This window comes from Myotis davidii, unplaced genomic scaffold (assembly GCF_000327345.1).
Source record: "Myotis davidii unplaced genomic scaffold, ASM32734v1 scaffold450, whole genome shotgun sequence".
Taxonomy (NCBI): domain Eukaryota; kingdom Metazoa; phylum Chordata; class Mammalia; order Chiroptera; family Vespertilionidae; genus Myotis; species Myotis davidii.
In genome coordinates, this window is record NW_006282385.1 from 536,406 (window position 1) to 545,625 (window position 9,220).

Genomic DNA, 9,220 nt, shown 5'->3' on the forward strand with positions numbered 1-9,220 from the left:
CTCTCCTCATCCCTTTTCCCTCTGGTAATCAATATACTATTGTCTGTATCTATGAGTTTTTTGTTTTGTTTTGTTTGCTTAATCTTTTCACCTTTTTAATCCTTCCCCTACCCCTCCTCCCATCCCCTCTTGTCAGTCTGTTCTCTGTAACTGAGTCTGTACCTTTTGAATTAGGTAAATGTCTGACCTGATTCAAGGCCAAACTTGCCAAAGCAGCCAGCCAGGGCTGGGTGTTTCAGAAAAAGATCTTGATTCAGATTCCAACTTACAATTGCATTTCTAGACACAGTTGACAATGCCTTCCTGGTTGATTCTCTCTGCTTTTATCATGACCAGAATTCCTCTTGTCCCCGTCCATGTTTAATTGGTTGGTTGCATTTGATGTGAGGCCATGAATTCACTAGATCCATGGTCGGCAAACTGTGGCTCAAGAGCCACATGCGGCTCTTTGGCCCCTTGAGTGTGGCTCTTCCTAAGCCTTAGGAGTACCCTAATTAAGTTAATAACAATGTACCTACCTATATAGTTTAAGTTTAAAAAATTTGGATCTCAAAAAAAATTTCAATCGTTGTACTGTTGATATTTGGCTCTGTTGACTAATGAGTTTGCCGACCACTGCACTAGATAATTATACCCTTTAAGAATGGTCCTCTGGGGGAACTTGGCATTACACCAAATAGGAAGCTGTCTTGTGGTTTTTAGTCCTATAGCAATGCATTTCTCCCCCCAAAGCAAGTCTTCTTATGCTTTTTTCAGGCTCCCTTATAATTCTTTGGCTTTTTCTCATATTGCAGAAGGCTTCCAAGTTGTTACCTGGAGATATTTTTTTAATTTCTATTGATGAGAATATTACAGATGTCCCCCTTTTTTATCCCCTTTGCCCCTCTCAACCTGGTTCCCACCCTGCCCCAGGCTTTTACCACTCTATTGTCTGTGTTCATAGGTAATGCATATTTGCATATAAGATGTTTGGTTAATCTCTTCCCACTCCCCCTTCCCTCAGAGATTTATCAGTCTCTTTCATGTTTCCATGCCTCTGATTCTAATTTATTCATCAGTTTATTTTGTTCATTAGTTTTCTTGTTTATTTTGTTTTTTAGATTCACTTGTTGATAGATATGTATTTATTGCCATTTTATTGTTAATATTTTTCTTCTTCTTCCTCCTCCTCCTCCTCCTCCTCCTCCTCTTCTCTTCTTAGAGAATATCCTTCAACATTTCATGTAATACTTGTTTGGTAGTGATGAACTCCTTTATTTTTTTTGGGGGGGTGGAGGAGTCTTTCTTGTGAAGCTCTTTATCTGATCTTCAATTCTAAATGATAGCTTTGCTGGGTAGGGTAGTCTTGGTTGTAGGTCCCTGGTATTCATCACTTAAAATATTTCTTGCCTCTCCCTACAAAGTTTCTGTTGAGAAATCAGATGACAGTCATATGGGCACTCCCTTGTAAGTAACTAACTGCTTTTTTCTTACTGCTTTTAAGATTCTCTCTTTGTCTTTAACCTTTGGCATTTTAATTATGATGTATCTTATTATGGGCCTCTTTGGGTTCCTCTTGTTTGGGACTCTCTGCACTTTCTGGACTGGTAGGTCTATTTATTTCAGCAGGTAGGGAAGTTTTCTGTCATTATTTCCTCATTATTTTTTCAATATCTTGCTCTCTCTCCTCTTCTTCTGGCACCGGCATAATGCGAATGTTGGTACTCTTGAAGTTGTCCCAGAGGCTCCTTACACTATCTTCATATTATTTTTTATTATTTTTCTTTTTACTCTTCTGATTGAGTGTTTTTCACTTCCTCATATTCCAAATCATTTATTTGATTCTGGGAATCCTCTACTGTTGAATCCCTGTAAATTATTCTTCATTTCAGTTAGTGTATGATTACTTTCTGATTGGTCCTTTTCATGTATTCGACATTCTCCCTAAGATCCTTGAACATCTCTAAGTTGCTTGAAGCTCTCATTAAACTCCTTGAATAACCTTATAACCATTGTTTTGAACTCTGTATCCAGTAGGTTGCTTGCTTTGTTTCTTTCATTTGTAACATGTTTCTTTGTCTCTGCAGTTTAGCTGTTTTCCTGTGTTCCTATGTATTAAGTAGAGCTGTTATGTGTCCTGAAATTGCTAATGTGGCCTTGTGTAGTAGGTGTCCTGTAGGGCCCATTTGCTCAGCCTCCCCAGTCACCTGATCTGGGCACTCTAAGTGTGCTGCACCCCTGTGTGGGCTGTGTGCACAGTCTTGTTGTAGTTGAATCTTGATTGCTATTGGTATCACTTGGGAGAAATTAACCTCCAGGCTAATTGTCTGTGAGAACCATCTGTGTCTATAATGAAAGAGCTGCTGTGCAGATGACACCCCTATGGAGCTTCAGTGGGGCTTTAGTGCTCATTGAGTCTGTCCCTTCAGTGTGTTGCTTGTGGATGTGTAAGTTGTAATCTAGTATGGTTTAAAGCTGTCCACTGGGTGCACTGGCTCTGGGGCCTCCCAGGCAGTACAAAGTCAGCCATTGCCTGGGGCCACCTGGCAGGAGCTAGAGGAGAATCTGCAGATGGCTGCTATTTGCTATTTGTATTGGGCTAGGAAGTGCCCAGGCAAGGCCCATCTGTGAAGCAAGGCAGGCTGGTGCTAGTGCCAGGTCTTGGGTCTTTTATTGATAGGTTTTGAGCATGCTGACTCCAGCTGCTCCTTGTATAAGAGATTTTAGGAAAGTCTGAAGCCTGAGCCAGGACAGGCCATTCATATGGGAAAACAATTTCAAACAGTTAGGGTGGGGCTGCAAATTGGACGGAGCAGGGATCACCAGGACAGAGCAAACAGTACGGCCATGCTGATGGAAACCCAGTTATGGCTGCCAGTTAGGTCTGGAACAGGGGAGGTCCCAGCACAGGAACAATGAACCCTGAGAGCACCCATGTCTGGGAAAAAGCTGCCTCTGAGTTCCTGCCCCAATGCCAGACAGTCCAGTTCCTCCCTCTATGTCCCTGGATTCCCTCAAAGCTGCCACCCAGGGCTGGAGCTCAGAGGAAGTGGGACCATGTTAATTCCCGTGGGACCCCTTAAAGAGGAATACCTGCGGCTCAGCAGCCTCCATGTCACTCAGCCATAATCCCCACTGGTTTTTACAGCCTGAAGTTACAGGGACTTCTCTTCCAAGCTCTAGAACCCTCGGCTGGGGGGTCTGGTGTGGGGCTGGAATACCTCTGCTTTTCACAGGGGGCCTTGGAGATATCCTTTCCGATTAAAAAAATGCCTCACATGAGTGTCGGACCAACCCATTCCTCACCTCTATCCCTCCTACCAGTCTCAATGTACTTTCTTCTTTACTTCTCTAGTTGTAGGACTTCCAGTCAGCCAGATTTCAGGTGGTTCTTAATGATGGTTGTTCTATATTTTAGTTGTAATTTTGATGTGGTCATGGGGGGTAGCGAGTGCTAGTGTTTACTTACAGCGCCATCTTGGTTCTGAGATTTCTTTACTGAGGATTGTTTATCCCCAAGGTCACAAAAATATGGGAGACTTACCCAGATCCTGACCACTTCTGCGACACATTCCAGACACCCTCGTTAGACTAGAAGCTACAGCAGCATTTCTTATGCATGCAGCTTTGATATTCACTTAATAAAATGTGGCAATATACATTCCCAAATGCTTAGTTTTCTTGTGACCCTTTATAGATGATTTGCACCCTCAGCTTTGGTTGTTTAGTCCACAAAATCTGTCTGGGATCTTTGCTTTCAGTCTCTTTTGTCTATGAGAAAATCAGTAAGAATTGAGCTACAGGGGTACTCTCTTTTACCCATTCCTGCATGATGCCAAAAATCATACAAAGTTTTGAATAGGCTATCAATCCCTCTGTCCCTATTACACCTTGAGGACCAAGCTAGTACAGACAGAATAAAACTTTAAAAGTAGAGTTTCATTGGGGATATAGGAAGGGGAAGAAGATGGTTTCATTTGACCCAATTATCATGCTCATACATGTCACTTTGGCTAAGGCACACTTGCTTTCCTTGTGTTCACATTAGTGAGTTTGTCTCAGAGCACAAGTGTTAGTCAGGCAAGTGTCTTCTTGGGTGACCTCTGGACCCAAAGATCATGAAGTCATGATTGCTCAATTCACATGTGAGGATGATAGCAATGAGAAGAATCACCCAGAACTGAGGCCAGTTATTTAAAAAAAATTAATGAAGGTAAGTTTTGAGGTCAAGCCCAGCTTCTCTGTTTTTGCAGCCTCTTCTGAACTTTAGATTCAATTTTATTGGATCCACTTTCTTATAGCACCTTTTATTACAAAGAGAAAGCTGTCCTACGGACATAAGCTTTTAAAAATCATAACTCTTGCCCGACCTGTGTGGCTCAGTAGTTGAGCATCGATCTGTGAACCAGGTGGTTATTAGAGGAAGGAACTTCCCAAATATAAAATGCATTTCAACCGCTGAAACCGGTTGCGCTCAGTGGATAGAGCATCGGCCTGCGGACTGAAAGGTCCCAGGTTCGATTCCGGTCAGGGGCATGTACCTGGGTTGCGGGCACATCCCCAGTGGGAGATGTGCAGGAGGCAGCTGATCGATGTCTCTCTCTCATCGATGTTTCTAACTTTCTCTCTCTCTCCCTTCCTCTCTGTAAAAAATCAATAAAATGTATTTTAAAAAATGCATTTCAACCTAAAAAACATATTTAGAAACAGAGTAAACTAGAGCTGGCAAAGTAGTTTGAGATCGTTGTAATGTTTTCTTATGAGACTGGTAATAACTCCCTGGTGAGTACTGTTTTGTTTTTTTAAATAAAGTATATTAAACTTGCTTTTATTATAAAAGCAACTCATGATCACTAGAAAAAAAAATTGAAAAAATTTTTAAAAGGAGGGGGGAAAGCAACCCACAAAATGATTCATCTATAGCCCCACTAGGTTGGAAATTATTTAGGGAATCAGTGGGATTTTTGTGAAAAGGACATGGTATTTGGGATCAGGAAGACCTGGATTTAATTGTGTTCTAAGTTGTGTGACCTTGGGCAAGTCCCTTTAATTTCAACAAATGTTTAATAAATGCAAATTGAACAGCAAGTACAAAACTGATTATTTTTTCATATTATAGTCACTGGCAAAGGATATTCCCCCCTTTTTTTCATATACAGAACTGGTTTAGGATCAACCTTTAATGCTCTTAGCACTCCCATTACAACCTCATTTTTAGTTACTGCCATAACTCCTCTCATTACAGTGCATGCCTTCCTCCAACAGAAGCCCTCCTTTAACCCTTTAAGCTGTATTTTTAACCTCTACCCGTCTCAGCCACACCAGTCATGTCTCACTCTCCATTTAGAAAGAGGATGGGCAACCCTTGAATATGAGCCTGTAAGCCCTTCATTGTTCTTGAAGTAAATGAGGGTTAAAATAGAAATGGCTATGATGGGTCATATTGATGCTGAGTTTTTAAAAAAAACACCTTACTATAGTATTATATCAACATGATTATATCAAAATTTAAATACTGGAAAAACTACTGCATCACCTATCCATTGCACCCTCTTATCTGACTTCTATGTCTTCGGATGGCACCCACTATTTCTGCAAGACCCAAGAGTCCTGGGACCACCTTCCTAGATGGGAGGGAATTGAGGGTTTGCACAGAACCTCTGTTCTTCATGCAGGCTGCTGAAAGAGCCTTGTGGAGCTTATGGGTAGAATTCAAGAAAGCTCAAGCAGTGGTGAAACATTAATGCTTATTGAAAACCAAAGCAAAGCAAAAATTTACTTTACTTATCAATACTTTTCCTGGTATGAGATGAAAAGCCATGGGTTGTGAAAATTAGTTTGTTTTTTGGGGGTGGGAGGGTAGAGGGGTTCTGCATTTCTAAAATAAAAGAATAGAATAAAATAGAAAATATCAAAGTATGAAATAAATGCGGCAGGTAGATATTATTTCACAAACTTTTAAAAATGTGTGTGTGTGTGTGTGTGTGTGTGTGTGTGTGTGTGTCTTTGTAAGCAAATCATTTTTTCTTGTGGTCACAATTAGAAATGTTCAAAAATCCTTGTGAAAGGAACCTGGTCTAGGGAGAGAGTGGAATAATACTAGAAAGTTGAAAGAGGCAGGCTGGGACAAGTAGGGTAATGATGGGGAAATGTGGATGCCTGGGCAGGCACCAACAATAGACTAGCCCTTCACAGTTCTGTCAAACTCACACACACACACACACACACACACACACACACACACACACACCAAAACATACATGCACATTTTTCTATCTCTCTCCTAAATGTCTAAAAACTCCCCAACTGCTGCCTCTGGCACAAAGGCCATAGATTCTACCCTTGTTCTGAAGGAGTCTTGTTGGAAATTTTCAGCACAGCTGGATGTCCACAGGAAGAAGAAGATCAAGAACAGTGTGATCTTCTGTTTCTTTCCTGCATTTGGATGTAAACATGTTAATGAATGGGGTGATCAACCGACCTGTTTTTTTTTTTCACATAGCTTCCTAGTTTAGAGTTTCTGCTTTGAAATATTTATATTAATAATAACATACATAGACAGAGCCCCCGCTTTTACGTTAGATAGTAAGTAGTTGTTAATCAAACTTGAGAAAACCTGAAGTTTTATGCTCTCAGTTACTTATACCACTTGTTTTACAAATACTGCAACGGTCTTTCATAAGGAAGAGTCCAATTAAACCACATCCACCACTCAGTTCTCTCTAAGTTGTGCACTGAGTGTATGTGTGTGTGTGTGTGTGTGTGCATGCGTGATTCCTTCGCCTTGTGTTTGATCTCAGACAATACCTTAGGGAGGCTGCAGCCTGAGCAGAAGGGCTAAAGCCACAAGCATCTCTTCTAACTCCCCTCATTTGAGTACAGTTGACATTTTCTCATCTTTCTTGGCAACATAAGAACCCTACAGAGAGTGTGACAATGAGGTTGAGAGCATTGGGGAAGAGAGGAAATGAAAAGTGCTCAGCCATGGGGACACTGCTGCCATACCAGACCCAGGTTATAGCAGCTCCCTGGGTCTCCTCAGCTGCTGGGCTGCTCAGGACCTCAGTGGGGTATGGGATGCCCAGCACTTCCCAACCCTATGTGGCTGAGGCAGCTTCCCCCTGTTTTTGAGCTTCTTTCTTGCCATCACTCCCTTCCCTACCAACCCTTTGACACTTTCCTATGACAGTCCTCTGCACGAGGCTGATGTTCAGGTCACTTCACCTGGAAACCCGCCCTCAATGACCTTCCCTTTTTCTACTGCCCTCTGAAAGTTTAATTTCTACAATTATGTACCTTAATTTTGGTCGACCTTAGCATATTTAGCAATTAGCATCACTAACCTAAAGGAGGCTACTGGGTGTCAATATTGTTCGTTCTCTTTCTTGATCTGGTTGGTGATTTCATGGGTGTGTTCTATTTGTGATAGTCCATTGAGCTGAGTACTTGTGATTGGAGTGTTTTTCTGTACATTAGTTCTATTTCAATAAAGCTTTTAAATATGCCTTATCTTTTCCACCAGACATTTTTTATTTTTTATTTTTTGCTGAGAACAGTAGTTTCTTTTTCACCCTAACTTATAAAAAATACCTGGCACTTAAAGAGTTATTAGGAGACACCCATTTAAGTATTGGTGACCCTTCTTATAGAGATAGCAAGGTTCAGTAGAAAAACACTGGACTAGAAATATGGAGACTGAAATTCCAATCCTGGTCCTATTGAACTGAACTGACTCAAGCAAGTTATTTGGCCTCTCTAGACATCACCTCATACAACTATAAAATGGACCCCTCTGCACCTGACTTCTTGACCTCACAAGGATCTTTCTAAGGGTCTGATGAGGTCATGACATAAAAGCATATCAGAGTAGAAAGTTCAGGACAAATGTGAAATTGGTTTTCTCAGAATCCTCTCGCTTACATCCATGTCTTGGTCTGGATGGGATTGCAGGAAGCTAGGGATGAGACCTTTGCACCACTCTTGGTGCAGTAACAATAAAAATGCTTTTATGCTGTAAAAGACCATTTTAAAAGAGTGTCCCCTCATTCCACAGCATGGTTCTCCAAGTCACTCAGAGAGCCTTCCTCATGCTCTGTTTCTAGTATTGTAGCTCTATAGTAGAGCTTGAAATCAAGGAGAGTGATACTTCCCACATGTTCTTTCTTTGGCAATTCAGGGTCTTTGGTAGCTTCATATAAATTTTAGGAGAAGTTGTTCTGCGAAGAACGCCATTTTAACAGGCATTGCATTGAATCTGTATATTACTTCAGGAAGTAAGGACATTTTAACAATATTAATTCTTCCAACCCATGAGAATGGTTAATCCTTACCTTCTATTTATTTGTATCTCCTTCAATCTTTTTCTTCAGTCTTATGGTTTTCTGAGTACAGGTCTTTTACCTCTTTGGTTAAATTTATTGTGAGGTAAAAAAAAAAAAAAGCAATTCTTTATGACCTTCCTGTCCTAGGTAGTAGATGTTGGGTGTCACCATCAGAGCTAAAAGGCTAAACTAAAGGCTAGGAGGGACTGTATGATGTAAAGGTGCAGGGCATCAACTTTGGGTTAGGTAGACCTCAGCTTGAATTTTGGCTCTGTAGCTTTCTAGCTAGAACCTTGGCCTCCTTAAATCTCGTTTTCTTTTTTTATATCTGAAAATATGCTAGTAGACATGTGACAAGTTTTTAATGAGATTAAAGAGATTTGGGGAATGGAGAGAAGAGAACTTATGCCATTTACAAGGATAACACAAATGGTTTGGATTGTCAAATAGTTTACCAGAATTGCTAATATGGCAAACTCTTGTTAGTTTTTAGTCTCCAGCACTGAGTTATCAGTTGTAAAATTTAAACTATCTGTATCAAATAGGCAAAGATTTCTCAGACAGATTACAACAATAACTAGCTCTTACAGGAAAATTAGACTTCATTAAATTTAAGAACTGCTCATAAAACATCATTAAGAGCATGAAAAGACAAGTGACAGATGGGGAAAAGACATTTGCAACTCATGTATCCAACAAAAGATTTAGATAAAAAGTACCTTCAGGCCGAAGCCGGTTTGGCTCAGTGGATAGAGCGTCGGCCTGCGGACTGAAGGGTCCCGGGTTCGATTCTGGTCAAGGGCATGTACTTGGTTGCGGGCACATCTCCAGTGGGGAGTGTTCAGGAGGCAGGTGATCAATGTCTCTCTCTCTCATCGATGTTTCTGACTCTCTATCTCTCTCCCTTCCTCTCTGTAAAA